This window comes from Protopterus annectens, chromosome 5.part1 (genome assembly GCF_019279795.1).
Source record: "Protopterus annectens isolate FY-2018-M chromosome 5.part1, PAN1.0, whole genome shotgun sequence".
In the NCBI taxonomy this organism is placed as follows: Eukaryota; Metazoa; Chordata; order Ceratodontiformes; family Protopteridae; genus Protopterus; species Protopterus annectens.
Genome location: NC_056736.1, coordinates 141,850,103 through 141,871,952, shown reverse-complemented (window position 1 = coordinate 141,871,952; position 21,850 = coordinate 141,850,103).

Sequence of the window (21,850 nt, the reverse complement as noted above, 5' to 3'; positions counted from 1 at the left end):
CTGCCTTGTGGGAGTCATCACCATTGGAATCTGTTTTAAATGGTCAATGTAGCCAGATCGAGGTGGGCTGCGATTGATCAATCTCTTTGAGCAACTGGTTGAAGTCTTCAAAAAATTTTATGTCAGTAAACTTAGGCAGTCGCCTATGAAAAAATAAACTGCTTTGGATCAAGGCAAATCTCTTATATGTTTTTAAGAGGTCCATTATGATATGAAACACAAACTTTGTGAACCAAAACCGCAGTTGTCATGTCATTGGGCCTGGGGTGCATTATCAGAAGGTCAAGACTTTGATTAATGGATGCACAGGCAGTTGGTGTGCCCTCCTCATTTAGCAAAATTGGAGCACACGGCTTTTGATTAAACAGCTGACCCTGGCTGTGGGTTTAATTCCTCATTTTGGAGAGCAGTTCTAAGAGCGGGGCTGGAAGAGCTGGGTTTTGCTTGCCTGTTTTTCCCTCTATGGAGAGCAGTTCTCACTTGGGGCTGGGAGCATTTGGTATAGATATCTCTCCTTGGGGGAGTACTCTGTCTCCTCAGGAGGAGTGGTTTGGGCATGACTGTGTCACAGTATATGTCTCTCCTTTCCTCATATTTTTCTTCTTCCACCCTAGAGAGCAGTGTTCTCTTTTGATCTGGCAGATCAGCTAGGTTTCTAACTATGGAAAGAAGGCCTTTGCTCTTTCTTTTTTCTCTTTAGTATTTTTTTCTGATTTTATTTTAAAGCTTTGCTTTTATGAGTTTTTTGATTTTCCTTTTTTGTGTTTAGTGTTTTTTGTTTTATTAATGATTTCCTCCAGCTTTGATGTAGCTTTTTTTAGTTTGACTGTTTGTTTGCCACTGGCTGGGGTCCATGCAGTCCTCTTCTTGTAGCCTCTTGGGTTTGCCTTATCCATGCAGTCCTGTGGGTTCTGTATGTGGCTGGTTGGCCTGAAAGGAGACCACACTTGAGTTTTTTCAACCACGGTGCCTTGTTTTGAAGTGGCTCGGGGATCTAGTTTCTCTTCAGCTTAGTCTTTAGAAGTGACCTGTCGCTTTGTGAGTTTTTCGGGGGTGGGATTTTTTTGATCAGTATGGGTCCGGTGTAGAACCCTCAGCGAGATTGTTCTGTGATGATGTTCCATCAGTGTTGGAGTCTTGGTTGTGATCCATGTGCTCTATGATGTGATCTGATGGACTAAGTCCTCTTGGAACTCTTTTGTAGTTCTGTTTATAGATGAGTCATGTATTCCCAGTTTATATTAGGACAGGTTGAAGCTAGGGTTTGTGTTTGGCATTGGTGTGGAATGAGCACCTCAACATGAGTGAGTGGTGTTTGGTGTGACATTTCAGAGTTTTGTCAGGTATCCTCTAGTGTTTTCAGGTTTGCCATGAGTTGTTGTGGCCCACAGAAGTGCACCTGCCAGGTCTCCGATGCATCACTTGCAGTCCACCTAATGGTCACCTTCTGGTGTCGTTTGCTTTGCCTGATATGAGGTGGAGCAGGTGTGATGGTCATGATTTTGGGGTTCTTGGAGATACCTGGTATTATTGGATGATTGGGGGGATCTCAGGAGCCTTGAACCATATTTCTGAAATAGCACAGACATCATCACTCTCCAGAATGAGTTCAGAGGTTCAGCACACGATGTTCTCCATACTGAGAAGAGATTGGAGAGCGGCAGCATTTTATTTTGTTTTTTAGACATTGTGCAAAGCATTGCAAGGTTTTAGTTTTTTTTTTGTGCTAGGGTCTAGGGTGTTGGTAATTTGAGCTTTGCCAAAATCCGAATCAAGGCACCATAGGAGCCTTTGCCAATATCGGAGATCACAGGGGTGACAGAGTGCCTCCGTCACTTGGCATAGGCTTGTCCAGCAGCATCACATCCCAGGCAGATGAATACTGGATCCCCTCATCTGATCCAGTGTTTAAGCCAATAGTTTAAGCTGATCGCCTTGTATCTCAATAATCTGGTCATTCTTGGTGACAGAAGGATGCTCCTCAGGGTTCAATGTCTGCCTTCATGTACATAATCAGAGCTCCTCAATGTCTCTTTTCATGTAGTAGATGAGGTAGGCCTCAGGTCGTTTACATTTGTACAATGACTGAGTCATATTTTGTACTTGTGCCTGAGAGGTTGAGGGCAGCTTGTCTGTGGTGTCGCTATGCGCCCGACAGGCCAGCAGTTATGACCTTCTCACTCTCTGGTCTGGTGAGACCTGTGATGTGTGTGATACTAGTGTGTAGGGCATTGTGTATGATGTGTGGCTCATTGTTTGGTTTGGGCTGTGACTGTTTGACACTCGTGTTGTTTCTGGTGTGTGTTGTGTTGGTGTTGTGTTGTTTTTGGGTGGTGGTTTGGTGGCCTCTGCTGGCCCTGCTGTTTTGGTAGATTGCCACCAGAGCCTTGTACTTGTGTTGTGTGTTTATGTGTATGATTGAGGTTCTAATGGTACTATGTGAGAACGGGTCTATGTGGTGTGTGTAGTACCTTCCTCCTCCTCCTGTGCTTGCCAGTCCTATGTTGAGCTCAGCCTCCAGTTTGGTTTGGCAGTATAGTTGCATCTATGTATTTGTGTTTTGTGGGGAGGAGGAACGGTTGTCTGTGTGAACAACACATTAACATACATTAAACACATTATAGGCTTGAAAGTAAGGCTTGGGTTGATCATAAATGTATTGTTAATGGATAAATGTAATGTTAACATTTTATAAAGGCAAATTTTTTTTTTAATTATATTGGGTGTGATGGTGTTTTGCTTTTTTTCTTAAACTCTTCTCATCCCATCATCATGTGGAGTGTGAATCACTTGACAGAGCATTTGACAGAAATATGCATTTATCTGGATGTGTGAGGTGGTTGTCAGAACTGTATGTGTATTGCTGTACCATCTGTGATAGTGGCACCAGTGTTACTTTGTAATCATATATTAAATTGCAGTAGTATAGCTATTAATTGCTTTTCTGTTTTTTTTGCTTATTATCAGAAGTGAACCTGACAGTGGAAGTGTAGGACTCTTACCACCTGATGTCAGAGTATTGGCAGATTGTGATGATGATGATGTTGACTAAACACAGGCAAAGTTGGGGGGGTGCAGAGGTTGAATCTGACACTGAGAATGACATTCAGCCATCCCCTGTAATTCCACTGTACACTGCCAGTAGGCCTACGCAAACCCATTCCAGTGAGCCCCCCATATTGGATAGGTGGAGGGTGAGCCAGTTGATGATCAGGGTAGTGTGGCAATTGGGGCTTCATTGCCTCTTGTCTCTGACCATAGAGAAAGTGTGGGTGAGGTGCCATGTAAGAAAGTTGTTAGGTATGCTCCAAGGAGGCCAACTGTTCATCCTACACCTGATCTTAGTGTGTCTTTCCATGCCACTCAATATATGTAGAGGCTGTCTTATAGATCCAGATGTGGTCCAATAGGGCCACCGAGAAAATGCATATTGTTGTAGATGTGGCACAGCCTGACATGTTTGACGGCCTCCACCATATTGCTGATTCAATGGATTGGATGAATGACACGTTGGAACTGGCAGTGTCTGTGATGGAAAGTTTGTTGGGAGAAAGACGGCATCCATGTGCACATAGCTTAGCCACATCATCTGCTATTAGCTGACATGGTTGTGCCCAATCATGCTCCCATAGCAACACTACTTCCCATGCTCCATCAGTGGTTGAGGTGTCCACACCCAGATGTGACAGACTGTGGGGTTGAGGTCCCAGATGAGAGTTCATCAAGCAGACTTCAGTCACATTCAGGTAGCAGCAGTGCTTCTAACTGTGGGCATGGATGTGCCAGTGCAACTCCTGGCAAAGCCAGTTGTCGAGGTTGAGAAAGACAACGATGAATTGTCACCTCTACTATGCACGGTTCATACCTGTCCAACATACCAGTATGTAGAGCTAGCACAGAGCTTGGCTGTGTTCTTGCAGACACTCACAAACCAACTTCACCTGTAGTGCTCAAACAGACACACACATATAACAGTTACATGGGTCAGTCATGAAGCTTACAGCTCATTCTGTCTCACTGGCCATTTGATACTTTATGCACATGTCTGTTTCTTTTTCTTACTCACATGCACTCCCTACCTTTTGCATCAGTTTAGGTCTCTTGACCCCCCGACACACTCACACACACTCACACACACACACACACACACACACACACAAAAACGTCTGCTTCAGAAAAAAAAACACAAAACGCCCTGTTCAAATGATAACTTTGCCATATCCTTGCTTTCTTTCCTTTGGAATCTTGTCTGATGCTTAGGGTGAATAGCTGACAGAAGAGTGTGTGTGTGTGTGTGTGTGTGTGTGTGTGTGTGTGTGTGTGTGTGTGTGTGTGTGTGTGTGTGTGTGTGTGTGTGTGTGTGTGTGTATGAGATAGAGTGTATGCACATATGAAAATAAGAGAGAGAGATGATCTTGTGTGTGTGATTATGTTGCTGTCTGCTTGTGTGAGTGAATGTGTGCATTAAAGCAGAAGGGTGTGTGTGTGTGTGTGTGTGTGTGTGTGTGTGTGTGTGTGTGTGTGTGTGTGTGTGTGTGTGTGTGTGTGTGTGTGTGTGTGTGTGTGTGTGTGAGAGAAAGAGAGAGTGAAAGAGTGGGGAGAGAAAGAGAGAGAAAGTGAAGAGTGAGAATGATCGACTATACATCTCGGTATACCTCTCAACCACTTAGGGCAAAAAAACTGGAGAAAGCCCAACAAAATGGGGGGGGGGACAAGTGCCTAAAATAGGGACAGATGTTAAATATTGCTCTTATAAACTTAAAAAGTTGCTAGAGCAACAGGGATTGTTTTAACATACATTTTCTGAAGGATTTGAATTCTGAAACTCAAATGTATGCTATTTTTTAGTGACTTCTGTCCTCAGATCATCCCAGTAAATTGCCAGAAAAACACAACTTTTATGAGGAACAGATCAAAAATATGAACCAAAAATCTGGACAGTCTGCAAAAATCTGGACTGTTGAGAAGTATGCCACTCGGCGCAAATAACGGGGAAACAAAGGGCTGCAAATTGGAATGGATTTTAAATATTACTCATAAACTTAGAAAGTTGCTAGAATAACAGGGTTTTCATTAGCATGCATTTTTTTCTGAAGCAGGCGTGTGTGTGTGTGTGTGTGTGTGTGTGTGTGTGTGTGTGTGTGTGTGTGTGTGTGTGTGTGTGTGTGTGTGTGTGTGTGTGTGTGTGTGTGTGTGAGAGTGCATGAGATGACTACTGGCAGAAGCAGTAAAGAAGTTTACAAACCTCTGCATCTTCCAGCTGAAGAAATCTGGATTAAGCCTAAAATAAAGGGGAATAAATGCTGTAAAACAAAAACTTAATTGTTGCTCTTATAAAAATTATAAAGCTGCTAAACTAAATGAAATCTGAAGCTTATATATATGCCGTTACTTAGTAACTGCAATGTCTAGTGACTGCCAACCAAACGATTTAGGAGTAAGGGACGAAAAATAAGGAAGTTAATATGATTATTTTTAAATGTTATATTTTGGCTGTAAAATGCTTCCTCCAACACCATTAACATATACTACAGCATGTTTGAAACATTAGGCAGAGGAACTATTTTACATAAAAAATACACAAAAAAATATATAGTGATAAAATTTATATACAAGTAAAACACAACAATTTTACAGATAGCCCAGTCTCTAAATGCAATAATGCCATCTGGCATGTTTGTTAATGTGTAATTACTGCCCTTCCAGGGATGTAGAGGTCTTCCTGGGTGGGAGTTAATTACGCATTAACACACACCCTGTCAGGCATTATTGCTTGCTTGTTTCATTAAACCCTGTTGAAGTATGCATGTTTTTCCATGTCAAAAAAGATTAAAACTTTTTTATTAAAAGAAGGATACCAGGCAGAAATATGAAGATGAACAACAGTTTATAAGGATAAAATGCAGGTCATAGAAAGAAGAATGTAATGTGTCACATCTACATTTCAGAACTCAGGACACATTAGCAAATATAGGATATCCAACAGACTACTGCCAATTACATTAAGAAATAGCAGATAATTATTTGAAAGTAATGACAAATCAAGTCTGGATTATATAGGAAGACTGGGGAAAATTTAAAGTCTCATGGTATCATAAAAGCACACTCAAAGGATTTCAGTTTCTTTTGCAAAATAAATAGAACATGTTGGAAGGACAAGATTGTATCACAGAGAATATCACCTATATGGAGTTGTCTTCCACTCCACATAAACAAAATACTTCTCTTACCCTATTCAAAGGCAATTTGGATGACTAGATTGGCAACCAGAAATTCAACTCCAGCTTCAATCCCCAGTTCCTTTTGAATAAGAGAAATTTAAGATGTCTACATGTTCTTGTTTGGACTATCCCTAGATTATTTATATGCAAAATGTAAAGGCTAAAAAACTACCATGGAGATGTAAGGTTAGACTTCTAACAGATCAATAGTCTAGTAAGTACATATGAACCTCTGACCTTAAATTCCCATATTAATGAATAAGCAGAATTGGATTTTCAAAATCATCCTCAAGATCTGTACTATGATCTGTACAAATAATTTCATGTCTTTTCCACTTTTATGTAATTCTCCGTGAAACTATACAAGGCACTCACCGTCCTTTTGTCAGAAGATCAAAATCATCTAAGTGGCAAGGTCCTGTCTGCTTCAAGAAAAACCCTGAATGGGAATTTACAGCAGACATAATTTAAATGTTGAAATCCATAAGTTGATATGACCACAACTATTGCTACTAATGACCAACATTATTTAAGGAAATACAAGTAACAGGGTCACTTCCACAGTTAATTCAGGTACTGCCTATCATAGTTCCATTGAAACAGGGTAAACACTTTTCCAGTTTGCAAATTACAAAATTATATTACTTATTAATACTGAAATCAGACTCTCTACAGAAAAAAATACTATTTGCAACTTTTATTGCCAGGCTTAAATACCTGTCTTTTTTTTCTTTTCTTTTTTTGTTTTGTTAAAAAAAAATCAGTCTGTCGTGGGGCATATGCGGGTCCATGGGGCTACAATGCAGGGGAAACAGCCTCTAGCTATCCCATCTGATGATACTTTTCTTTGTTCAGAGATTTCAAAAAAGGCATTAGATTCCATTAAATGGAAGTGTTTATGTGAAGTCCTAACTCATGAGATTTTTCCATTGCTGTATATTAAGGCAGTTAGCTCTGGATGGTACTTATAGAAGTACAACGAGAAAGGTGTACCTCATATGACTGAAAAATAAGTACTCTAGTGGTTGTGTACAAAAATAAAAAAACATTTACAACTGTGGAAGCACAGAGTTATCGAACTCTTGTCACACTGTACAAAGGTGCTGGAGTGAGACGATATTAGCAAACAGGATGGAGGGCACACATCAAATAAGCTGCTTTATGCAGATGATGTAGCATTACAGATATACTCTAAGCAAGAACCTCAGCAAATGATTCAGGAATGGTATGTAAAACTGAAAGCAACCAGGAAGAAACGGTTAATTAAGACAGTTGTAATGGCAGCAAATGGGGGCAATCAGATGAAGCTGAAAACTGAAACATAAGGCAAATAGTGTAAAGGTTAACAGCTTCAAGTGTCTGAGAAGAATGAATGAGGTGAAGGGAAGTCTGCATGAGGAGGTCAGAGACAGAATTAGAGGGGCTGTAGAAAATCAGCATAGAGGGTGAGATGGAGTGTGTGGCTGAAAAATGACAAATAAGCTGAAAAATAAATTGTGCAAAACAGTGGTGCAATAAATCCTTCTGCACATTAAAGTAACATGGGTAGTGAAAGCAGGGCAGCTGAGGAAGCTAGAAGTGATGGAGATGAAATGCTTGAGACAAGTGGTAGGATGCACACTATGAGAGGTAAGAAATGATGACATCAATGCAGAAGCCAAAGCAGTTTCAATTGCAGAGAAGGTCAAAGAGAAAAGGTTACGCACGTGCCGGAAAGCAAAATACAATCTGCTGAAGAAGATTTGGGACAGACAGGAGGAAGGCAAAAAAATAAATAAACAAAAATAAAGGCATTCAGCAAGCAGATGGATAGACTGTGCGGGTGAAGACCTCTGAAAGAGTAAGGCTTAATTGCCAAAGAAGGGAGGATAGTGGCATTGGATGAAAATAGATGTGACAGTTGATGTGACATCCTGACTCCATTTAGCAAAGGGGAATGAAGGTGGTTGTTGATGATGATAGTAAGGCAATACAGTCTCTATTCTTTTTAGAGATCCACTGTGGTGACAAACTTTCAGTACTCCCTGCATTTTCATCATGTGAGGGGGACCTGACAGGGATAACTACTCACATGTTGGTCATATCATTTTTGACCAAATGGATTTAGTCCAAACCAGAAACACCTAGCTGAAACCCACAACACACTTTTTTGTGATTGCTGATGATTGTTTTCTAGTCAGAGATGGTCTAGAACAGGATATGACAATTATAATTATTACATTATAAACATTTTAACTACACTGTGCTTTAAAAGTCACACTAACAAAAACTGAACTCTTTTCAAGCTCAGAAATAAGCATAGGAAGCAATGTTTCTCCACAGAGATTTTCTGCTAACTGGGTTACAACTCTTCCCAAACTATCTTAGGAACTCACATTTGTAACACTCTCTCACACATTAGAGTTGAATATTAATTATTTGTGGGAATATTTGCTTACTATTGTGCATGCTTGTGGTGTCTTGCCATCATTCCTACTTGAAGGAATTACAGCAATAAATGTATGCTTCTGCCCCATGCTGCTTTTTGTATTTCTGTTATATCAGACCTATACTGGTTAAGTGGTTAAAAAAATTAACAAATGCTATACATTTGAAAAAGAAAGCAATATAATGTTAAAAATCCAACAATGACTACTTCTTTACTTCTTTAAAGAGGATGTAGATTATTGAGACTTGAATGCTTTTGTTAACTTTCTCATGATGTTGTAGGTCTTTTGAAAATGTGTTCATCATTTTCTTCGTGGATTTAGAGAAAGCATATGACAGGGTGCCTAGAGAGGAGTTGTGGTATTGTATGAGGAAGTCAGGAGTGTCAGAGAAGTATGTAAGAGTGGTACAGGATATGTACAAGGGTAGTGTGACAGCAGTGAGGTCTGCGGTGGGAGTGATGAATGCGTTTAAGGTAGAGGTGGGATTACATCAAGGATCAGCTCTGAGCCCTTTCTTATTTGCAATGGTGATGGACAGGCTGACAGAAGAGATCAGACAGGAGTCCCTGTGGACTATGATGTTTGCAGATAACATTGTGATCTGTAGTGAGAGTAGGGAACAGGTGGAGGAGACCCTGGAGAGGTGGAGATATGCTCTAGAGAGAAGAGGAATGAAGGTCAGCAGGACTAAGACAGAATATATGTGTGTGAATGAGAGGGAGGATAAAGGAATGGTGAGGATGCAGGGAGTAGAGGTGGCGAAGGTGGATGAGTTTAAGTACTTGGGATCAACAGTTCAGAGTAATGGTGAGTATGGAAGAGAGGTGAAGAAGAGAGTACAGGCAGGATGGAGTGGGTGGAGAAGAGTGTCAGGAGTGATTTGTGACAGACGAGTACCAGTAAGAGTGAAAGGGAAGGTCTACAAGAGGGTAGTGAGACCAGCTATGTTATATGGGTTGGAGACAGTGGCATTGACAAAAAGGCAGGAGTCAAAGCTTGACATGGCAGAGTTGAAGATGTTAAGATTTGCACTGGGTGTGACGAGGATGGACAGGATTAGGAATAAGTATATTAGAGGGTCAGCCCAGGTTGGAAGGTTTGGAGACAAAGCCAGAGAGGAAAGATTACGTTGGTTTGGACATGTGCTGAGGAGGAATGCAGAGTATATTGGGATAAAAGATGCTAAGGATGAAGCTGCCAGGTAACAGGAAAAGAGGGAGGCCTAAGATAAGGTTTATGGATGTGGTGAGAGAGGACATGCAGGTGGTTGGTGTGACAGAGCAAGATGCAGAGGACAGGAAGAAATGGAAACAGTTGATCTGCTGTGGCGACCCCTAATGGGAGCAGCCAAGAGAAGAAAAGAAGAAGAAAAAGATTTTCTATAGAAGTACATTATTTCTAGCACTCCTGTGTTCTATCTGCTTATTTTCAGAAGTAAGCCATTTTATCCCACACACCTACAGGTCTATTATATTTAAGAACGTATGTCACTGTGTCATTTTTTTAACAGGACATCCATCCCTGTCTAGAGTTATCGGCATTTGAAACTGCTGAATGATAACACACAAGTAAGATGACAGAGTAGGGAGTTACTATGTAATTGCCTATTTTACTCTTTAGTCAAGATTCATATGTCAGCCATTTCAGCATGCCTGCCCATAGACCCCCCTCTTTCAATTCAGTCTCATGTGAAAATGTTTTTGAAAGGGGTATTAGAAGCCTACTAGAAAATAAATGGCTCCTCCTTGGGATATTAACTTTGTGTTAGAAAAACAAACTTTTACTCCATATCAGCCATCATATCAGGCTGATTTGAGATACTTACTATAAAGAACAGTCTCTCCCATTGCTCACAACATCCAGCCAATAGGAGGGAAGTATTGCTTGGCTTACATTATTAATTTCATAAATAATAACAATGACAAAATAGTGGCTACATTCTGAAGATATTTCTAACCCAGATATGTAGTATTGCATGTTCCAATTAAACAACCAATAGCCTTGACTTGTTGTCTGTGGTATAACTTTATAGGTGAAATGCTGGTTAATGACTCTTTTGGCTTAGTTGTTAACTAATCTGTCTTCCCCTTAATTCTGACAAAAAGAAATGCCTCATTATGATGGAAACTATCAAAACTCACATTCAAACATTTCAGAACATGAGTGTTCTCAGTATATAGAGCACAATTTACTAATTTTGAGTTACCTAAGCTCCTATACAATATGTTAAAAAAGGAATGAGAAGGCTTGTTTTTTTTCTCTCTAATGGCACTGACCTGGGACATAGTAGTTTAAAGAACTGACTGTTTTTTGTTGATGCTGCCTGGTCTGGTCAGGTCTACCTCTTGGTTCAACCACATGGTATCAGTTGCCAATGTATCGCCATTACCATCCATCCAGTGTCTCTCCTGTACAGCTCTTGGCACATAAAATACTGTTACTCCCTGCTATATCATCAGAACAGAGTTTACTTACTTTCTTGATCCAAAGGGTGCCATTTTCAAACTTTTCCTAGCAGTCTGTAGTTGTCTCAGTGTCCCACTATTAGTGTGCTCACCACATAAGTTTAATTTATGAATTTTTGTACTAGTAGTCCTAGTCAGATATTCACTGTTTGCATTTTGCTGTTTGGCTTTGATTTTAAATGAGCAAAAGATAGATACATCACTGAAACTGCAGTTAGAATAGGTTGGCCTCTATATGTGACACCACTGTTTAATCAGTTCATATTTTGCTGACTGAATTAATTGTATTGCTCAGAGTCTATATGAATCAACGTATGGTCTGTAAATAAGGCATAATCGTTCCCCTTGCTTACATTCCTATGTGTATTGATAGAGGCAATGTTAGTTACATCCTGTACGGTCAACTGCTGAGTTAATAGCTGCTGCATATAATGAAATTCAAGTAATGCATTTTACAGAGGCATCATTAGTCATTGTGGATCAATTAGGTTTGTTGCGTGTTAGTGCATATCACTTTTTTGCAATCCTTTTGGTCCGCCTGTCAGCGTAGTTTGTCTCTATTGCATTGACAGCTCGCCCAATCTACCCTCTAACCCCTTCCTTAAACTGTATTTTTTTTTTTTCTTTCCTTTTATAGCCTCTCATACACTGAACAGTGAGTGCTTTCCCCGTGAGCTGACTGCATAAAATCCTTTCATCCACTGTCCTGCAACTTTGCGAGTCAAGCTTCTAAAAACAAAATTAAAGTGCCTGCAGTATATGTCCTAACTAATCTTTCCAAAATACTCTGCTCTGAAAATAGCATCTGTAAGCATTTGCAGGCAAGAGGCATGCACACTACTTGGGAGCTATAGTCTTAGGTTCCCCTCCTGCCATAGTCCTAAGCAGTTTTTTTTCCTCTGTGTGTTCTCAGTATATGGAACACAATTTACTAATTTTATGTTAAATAAGCTCCTATTAAATACATTAGAAAAGGAATGAGAAGGCTTGATAGTTCTATCTAATAGCACTGACCTGGGGCATTGTAGTTTAGAGGATTGACTGACTATTTTTGTTGATGCTGACTGGTCTGGACAGGTCTACCTCATGGTTCAAGTAACTCCTCCCTTTTCTCATACAACCAATTCCCACATTTCATTTTTCCCTAGATATCTCCTATACCTTCTCAACTTCCACTCCTACACATATTCACTCCATAATCATCATCTGCCCTCCTAACTTAATATTATTTTATGCACTCACTTCTAAATTTTCCTATCACTCTACCCTCTTTTCCTCTCATCCTTTTCTTCTTACCCATCTACCTCCTTCTCTAGCTTACACAACCTTGTTCTTTATTACCACACACCCTCATAAACTTTCAATCCCTCTTCTTACAAACCTAACTATGCATTCACCTAGTATGCACACTCTAACTCTATTACTCCTCTCTATATTTCTCTGTCCTGTGCTAAGCATCAGTGCCATGAACCCCATGTTCTTCTCACCTCACCAGTCCACCACTATACAGCAATTTCTACAAAAGTTAAGAGCTATAGAAACATATCTCCCAACCTCTATCTAATAAACTCCTGGGCCATTGTGCTGAAATTTCCATTATTATAATATTATTTATTATCATCAAGAAATATATAATCCCTGTAATGTATGGAATTATGAACAAGCTTTCTCCTCTCCATAAAGGTGGCAAAAACACTGATATTTCCAACTTTTGTCCTATTGCTATTCTGTTTCCTATCTCTAAGATCTTGTAAAAGTCCACTCACCTTCAGCTGATGCCTTATCTACTTCATAACCACCTCCTGTCATCTACACAACATGGTTTCAAACCTGGCCATAGCACTACAAATGCTCTCATATCTTTCCTGAACACAGTTAACAGAGCTTGTGATTCTGGAAAAATAGTATCTACCTCTTCTTAGAGCTATCAAATGCAATTGACACAGTTTCCCACCCTCTACTACTATCAAAGCTCTAAAACATTGGACTATCCTCCACAACTCTCAACTGGTTCTCAAGCTATCTAAATGACAGTCAATAAGCCATCAAATAGCAAAACTCTATCTCTTCTTATCTTAACTCCTCTTCTAGAGATCCTGACGGCTCCATACTTGCTCCCCTACTATCCGATATTTTCATTAATAATTTCCACTCAACTATGACTCATGGAGCTCTTATTCAGTATGTGGATGACTCAGCTAGTGTCTGCTCTGCCAACTCTATTTCTGAATTCAAACTCTCAACTCAAAATGCCTTCTCTATCACTGAGTCCTGGATGTATAATAATCACCTGTCCATCAACCCAAATAAATTCAAGATCATGCTAATCATCCCTAAGAAGCCAAACCTGTTAGACAAAACAATGTTGAATATCTATTCCCAAAATAAGGCACAAATAGAAATTGTCAGCCACTCAAAACTTCTAGGAGTCACCATAGATGAACTTCTAAAATTTGACATTCACCTGCAACACAACATCCAAAAAACTCATCAGAAACTAGGAATCCTCTATAGGCACAACAAGTTTCTCATCCCCTCCACAAAACAAACCCTTGCCTCCACATACCTACTCCCTACTCTCATGTACAATGCCCCTCTACTTACCAACATTTAAACCACTCTAAAGGCCAAGCTTGAGACACGTTATAATAAAATTGCAAAATGTGCAACAAACTCCAAAAACTTCTCCCATCGCTGTTCTGTTCTACCCTCCCTAAAATGGGTGGAACTACCAAATTACCTCATCTGTCTGCAACTAACTACAGCTCACAAACTTATCTTTCAACCTTCTGATTTTCCTGGCCTTAGCTCAATATTTATCTACTTCCTCCCAAATAAGCCCCTTAGATCTGAGAATCAGCAACTTCTGCAGGTTTACATACCAAATCTGCCTTCCAGCCAACATCTCTACTCTTACTCTTTAGCCAAAATTTGGAATGCTCTACTTTTAGCCATTAGAACAATACAAAATCCTCCTCACTTCAAAACATCTCTACATTTATTTATTTTATTTATTTTACATTTGTTAACTGGGTAGAGTCCGGCTGGGCAAGTAGCCCATTTTTAGAGAGACCCGGGGAGATAAGCTCTATAGCAATAGTACAAAAAGATTACAAACATGTTTAAAAGATTTGTACACCTATCTTCCAACTGGAACTACACTTGTACTAAGCCTTCTTGAACACCTAAGCTCTAAGGATACATTTTTTATTTTCTACTTTTATGTTATGCTTGACAATAAATCCTCTATGCTCTAATTATGTCTAAAATACTCTAATTTTGTCTTGCCACTGGATTGCTAAATGTGTCTCTAACTTGTAAGATAATCTGTTAGATAATTGTTTATTACCAATGTATAAATCTCTGCTTTTCATTGTACTAGCTTTTCTCCCAAGGCCTCCACTGAAAATGGCTCCGAATGGCCCAGGGGACTTCCCGGTTAACAAACTGCCCATAAAAAATAAATAATTAATATGCACCAATGACATGAGATGCTAAAGAAAATTAGATTTGTAACCATGCTTATGGAACCTATGCTATTTTTTAGTAATGTGTGTACTGTTAATGACCAGCTTTGTGTAGTATATGAGAATGTGTAGGCTGTGGGAAGAAAGAAGCATATAATGTAGGCACACAGTCTCCACAGGAAGTATAGTTGCACTTGGCATAGAAGGTTGTGGGCTACATTTCCACACCATGTACCTGTATTAATTTCCAGCACTGACACTCTGCAGTGTTGTATGGGGATGCGGGTGATGCTTTCCTGAGTGTGCCATTCTTTGGATGAAATGTAAAACTAAGGCCTAATCTGCCTGAGTTCATGGGAATTCACGTGGCTGTAAAATGATCCCTCAGCATACAGCGAAATGAAAATGAGAATTTCCCCAGTGTCCTCGCTAATTTTTCCCTAATTAGTATGAATACCACTTTGGTCTACCCTGAAAAAAGGCCGTTGGCCTAATGGGACTAATACAGTAAACAAAGTGTAAATAAGTAAAATAAAATATAAATTATTTTCAGTCAAATGATTCTCAGTATAATATATATATATATATATATATATATATATATATATATATATATATATATATATATATATATATATATATATATATATATATATATATATATATATATATATATATATATATAAAACGTTAAACATCAGAGGCAAAAACAGTTAGAAAGCTGCTATCTTTATAAGTAGGGAGGACTATATGAGGATGCAAGGAGACTTCAGTAACTTAGCAGTCTCAGAAACTCAACAGGTTGCATGAGGTTGTGGGCTCCATTCTAGCACCATGTAGCTGGATTAATTTCCAGCAGTGACACTGCAGTGCAGCCTGGGGGAAGGATGCTGCTTTCCTCAGTGTGTTTCCCATTGGATGAGATGTAAAACCGGGGCCTAATCTTCTTGGGTTCATGATAGCTCAGGAGGATTTAAAAGATCCCACAGCATTTATTGACATGATAATGAGATGCTCCTAGGTTTCCTAGCCAAATTTCCCCTATGTAGTACAAATACCTCTCCAGGTCTACCCTGAAATTGGTTATTAACCCAGTAGGACTAATCCAGTAAACATAGTAAACAAAACAAAAAAACAGATTCTTTTCAGTTAACTATTTGTCAGTATGATGTACGTGTGACAGGTAGCACAAATATCGGAAAGCAACAAGTTGAACTTACGGCTTTGATCACAGTCAGGCATCAGACAAGCAGAGAGTCAGAAAGAGCCTGCATACCTCTCAACTGTCCAGATTTTTGCAGAATGTCCGGATTTTTGCCTCATATTTTTGCTCTGTTCCTCATAAAATGTGGGTTTTCTAGCAAATCACTGGCAAATCATTGAGGATTCAAGTCAGAAAATAATGATAGGCATTTCAGTTTGAAACTTCATACCCTTCAGAAAGTCAGTGTTAATGTACAGCCTGTTATTATATTAGCTTTCTAAGTTTGTAACAGCAGTACTTACAAATTGTCCCTATTTTTGGGTCTTTGTCCCCCTATTATCTATGGAATTGTCCAGATTTCTTGCTCTAAGAAGTTGAGAGGTATGGAAAGTGGATATTCTTGTGGAAGGAAAGGAGTCTGTGCATAGTAACTGAGTGTAGATAGTATTCAGTGAGCAGCGTTGTCATTGATTACAAGAGTAATTGATGATGACTGTCAGGAACAGTGTGAAAGTGCTGGCATGTGTGTGTGTGTGTGTGTGTGTGTGTGTGTGTGTGTGTGTGTGTGTGTGTGTGTGTGTGTGTGAGAGAGAGAGAGAGAGAGAGAGAGTACCTGTGTGTATATGTGCACATGCGTATATTTCTTTGGTATGACTGTGAGTGTGTGTGTGTGTGTGTGTGTGTGTGTGTGTGTGTGTGTGTGTGTGTGTGTGTGTGTGTGTGTGTGTGTGTGTGTTTGTGAGAGTGTGTGTGTGTGTGTGTATGTGTGTGTGTGTTCTTTGTATACAATAATTGTCAAAGATTTTGTTTGCAGATAATTTATGTTAAGTTCTTCAATGTCAAAAGATGTATATTCAGAATGAACATATTCTGCATGGAGATTGTTTGGGCAAAATAAGCTGAATCTGGTATTTGTGGCACCTTAAGAAAATTCAGCTCACATCTTTGTCTTCAAAATGTTACTTCTTTATTACAATTTCATAACACATACTGCAGATGCCTTTGGATTGGATTCAAAACAAGCATGCATATTTTGTTTTTCCTCATCAGTTTATGCATAATAAACAAAATCATAAATATATTGTGCTTTTATAACAAAAAAGATAACACTGTGTATTCTGAAAATGATTTTAAAGATTTAAACTATATTACAAAAAAAAGAGAAAATCTTACTGATAATTGTGAACTGGAACTCTAAAATTCCCCTTGTGGTTTTTCTGTTAATGTATACCTAAATAAACAACATATGCATAGATTTTTATTATACATCTGAACATACTAATCAGATAAATTTATTAAAAAAGTCAAACTTTTTTGAGAAATTAAACAGTATTGATAGGCGCTGCTAAAGTCCACTGTGGTCAACAGAATGTGACAGGCTTCGTTATTCCTATTTTCCATTTGGGGTGCAATATGAGTTAATTTCAGGTTTTAGTCCACTATTTATGCAACAGTTAGTTGGATAATTGTTTTTCATGCAAAAATGTTCAAGATGGCTATTGCTTCTTGTGCTCACCACGTTATTCAAAGCATGTAGTGGTTTAATATGTCCAAGCCTGCATCTTTCTGGAGAAACAGACAAGCAGGTTTGTATAGTCGGTCCGTGATCAGTCTCCCTCATCCTGTGGTTTACTGACCTTAGAGTAAGAACAAAAATAAATGAATAAACAAATAAAAAGTAAGTGGTGCAAAGGTGGCTTTAGGGTAAGTGTTCTCCTTTAAAAAAAAATTGTCGGTACTTGGTTAATTTTTGTCAGCAGCTCATAGTATGACAAGCTCAACTACATAAGGTAGGAGTAATTGAAGTTTAGCCACCATGAAATCAGTAACAGTTTTGTCTTGTCTTCCTACTGGTACTCTTCTCTTTAAGTAAGAAAATGCAGGTGGTGTGTAGACCTTATTTCTATCTATTATTATATCAGATGTAAAAATGAAGAATCTATAGAGACATAGGTACATCTATCTATCTATCTATCTATCTATCTATCTATCTATCTATCTATCTATCTATCTATCTATCTGTCTGTCTATCTATCTCTGTCTATCTATCTATCTATCTATCTATCTATCTATCTATCTATCTATCTATCTATCTATATCATTCTGCTTCAGTTTATTAGAGTTTCAAAACTTCGAAACTCATATGGCTGAGACCATATGATCAAAGTTTTGAAACTTCAAACACTTTGAACTGAGCTCACCATACGTTGCTGAACTCAAAATTTACCATTTGCCCCTCTGTAGTGTAAGCGTGGATTTGGTATATTTAATTAGCAGGGGGTGTGGCGGGTGCAGGGGGGCTTGCCCCCTGCAAAAAAATTAAAGATAACATTTTTTTATTTAGTTTTAATTTTCTCATTTTACAACTTTCAAAATTTCAATCATATGGCCTTGGCTACATGGATTTTGAAGTTTTGAAACTTCAATAAACCAAAGCAGACCTATATATATATAGATGGTTGCTAGGGGGGGACATCCCACATGGCCATTTACTTGGGGATGCTGGCTATGCCCTGGAACCATGGATGATGACACCCATCAGAAATGAACACACACACACCGAAGAATGCCATAATGAGGCACTCGCAGAAACTAGGAATATTGTAGAGCATGTGTTTGGGCTGCTGAAGTCACAGTTCTGGTGCCTCAACATATCTGATGGAGCCCTGCAGTACTCTCCAGCCACCTGTGCACACATGTTCACAGTATGTGCCATCGTACACAATATGATCCTGTGGAAACAGCTGCAGCAGGATCAGCAAAGGGAAGGGATACACAGCCCTCCACCAGTGATTAGGTCACCACAGCCACACTCAGAATAGGACTCGGAGGAGGAGCCCCCTGATGATGTCTTTGTAGGCAGACATAGGTGTATGCAGCACACCCTGAAACTGGCTAAGAGACAATGCATAGCACATTCACTGACAATCTATGGCCCTAGGGACTGACACCTTACTCCTACTCACATACATATATTAAAATAGCTCATGCTAGGCAACCCACAAAAACTGTACACATCCATGTACTGGTTGTGTACTGCTTGCATCACACAGAGTCAGCCCATCACCCCTGAACTACAGGTCTCCCAACTACTGCATTCACAAGGTAAGTTTATAAGCTACACACCAATTGTAAAGATTATTATAATGTAGCATATGTATGGATCTGGTGCACTTATGCAAGGAAATATAGTGGGCTAATTGGACACATGTAACATCCACATGGGACTACAGAAACCCAGTCCAATAGTATGTGTTCCTTATTAGCCACTAAGCCTCATGGTTGGAATATTCACTACATCAGTCAAGGGAGATGTTAAACAGTGGGCCCGCATGATATTTGGACTACTGTATATCCCAGCAGATCATGTGCCATTATTCCCTCACCCCCAACACAGCAGTGTACCCATGCAACATTTTTGACAGAGAATCACCTATGGTATTTCAATGGACCAGGCAATCTCTGGGCTGCAACATGGAGATTGCTCACACCATTTTATGTCTCTCCTCTCGCAGGTTAACAATGTACATATTTATGCTGTTAATTGTGTGACAAATGGCTCCTCTCTGTCAGGTGACCTGAGTGGCTCAGTGGACTGGGGAAGTTAGCATGGGTGATGGTGCTAATTTGGAATTACTCATGTTTTTTGCATGTGAAGTAATACTATGTTGGTGTTTTCACAGACTGTAATACCTCTGCAAGAAATCTGGACAAAGCCAGTAAGATTGGGGGGATAAAGGGCCAAACATAGGGTCAGATTTCAAATATTGTTCCCATAAACCTAGAAAGTCACTGGAAGTAAAGGTATTGCATTATTAAATATGTTCTGAATGGTATAATGTCTGAAACACAAATGTTTGTCTGTAAGTAGTATAATGTAGTGATGTTAATATTCAGTACTTCACCAGAAGACCACAAATATACGAGGAACAGACCAAACATATGAGGCAAAACTCTGGGCAATCTGTGGACATCAGGACAGTTGAGAGGTATGCCGTCAGATTGTTGTTGGTGTAACATTATCAACCGCAGTCACATATTACGTACGGCACACAGCTGGGGAATGCTGTGGACAGTTTGAGTGAATTGCAGGGGTCTATATTAGATAAATTAAAGTTTATCTAAATGAACGCTGCAATGATCGAAAATCATGGAGCTCGAACTTGCAATTGTGGGGGGCTGCACCCCCCACATCCCCCACTAAATATATATTCTAACTCCAAGATCACACTACAATGAGGAAAGGGCAAATATTCTGATCATCACTGTACCGCAATCTCACATAAATCATGTAGAATTCTGGGATTTTCGATCATTGCAGCATTCGTTTATATAAACTTTCATTTATCTAATATAGACTCAAGTGCAGTACTGCAGAAACAAGGGTGGATGTTAATGTCTGTAACATGCAAAATCCCGGACTGGAGTACAGGTAGGTGTGGACGGGAGACACCTTATTAGTACTGACAGTCCCACTGGGCATGCCCATACACTTATTTAAAATGTGAACAGTCCTGTTGCCACTTCCTCAAAATGACCTGCTATGTATAAACTTCTATACAGACAGATAGACATATACACATCTATCTGTCACCGTCACTTGCTCACATGCATAGTATAGCTATCACTATGTAGTGACAAAGGGATATGTACTGATATATATATATTAAAATGACACATACAGCCCCCATATATGTACATAACACATATACATATCATACACACATACACCTACAGTTATATATACATCCCTGTTTTATGCAGAAATATGTGTATGGATGTCTGTATTATCTGACATACCCTAATGATGGAAAGTAAATCTCCACTATCACACAGCCATACTGTTGCTCAAAAGATCCAAGCTAAGGGTGTAACAGTACAAATTCCACTTAGCTACAGACCCCTGTGCCTGCTGGATGTCACCACATAGACAGATACAGGTGAGCAGGTGCTGTAATGTATAACGTTGTCAACGCATATATGGACAGGGTAACTTGTCCCTGCCCACAGGCATGCCTATGTAACTGCAAGCAGCCACATATGGCCATACTGTTAATTGTACACACATAGCTAGCATAATTACAGTTATCCCACTACTAGCATACTAGATGCAGATAATAGTAGGAAGCAATATCACATGCCAGGCCACAGATGCTGGTCAACACAGGCCTAGTTTGAGCAATGCACAAGTACTGTGCCTGCAATCACACATATAACAGACACATATAACATGCGATAAGTACTGTGATCTATAGTCTCTAAGACTAGATAGGTAGGGGTTCTAATTTTACTCCAACTCACTTGGAACGTGACTGTATCAGAATGTGCGTGTGTGTGTGTGTGTGTGTGTGTGTGTGTGTGTGTGTGTGTGTGTGTGTGTGTGTGTGTGTGACAGTGTAGGTACCGTGATCTATAGTGTATAAGACTAGATAGGTGTGGGTTCTAATCTCACTCCAGCCCACTTCATGTGGGACTCTGTCAGAGTGTGTGTTTATCTTCTTGCAAATGAAGAGACACGCTCTCGTGGGCTATCCACCTGCAATGGTTATGGTCACATTTGTTCCTGTAACTTACTACTACCTTCCACACTACCCTCTTCTACAAGGCCTAATGATGTCAGACACCTTAAGTCTACCAACTGACAGTGCAATAGCAGATGTAAGCTGTGGTGCATGTGCTAAGTACCATGATCTATAGTGTATAAGACTAGATAGGAAGGGGTTCTAATCTCACTCCAGCCCACTTGCTGCACGTATATATATCCATATGGTATAACCTTGGTAGCCTAGACATATCAGAATCAAATGCATTGGCCAAGTATGCATGCATGCATACAAGGAATTTGACCCCAGTTTCAGTAACTCTAAAAGTGTGAACTACATAAATGGCATACATACAACTATTAAGAACAAGACAAATGACATCCATGCAACTATTAAGAACAAGACAAAAAAGGAAATATACATATACATACAAGGTTCAAAGTGCAACTCAAAGCAAGAAATACTGAAATAAACTCTGAAAGAAATGGGTATTAACAATATGTAAACAATACTGCAGAATC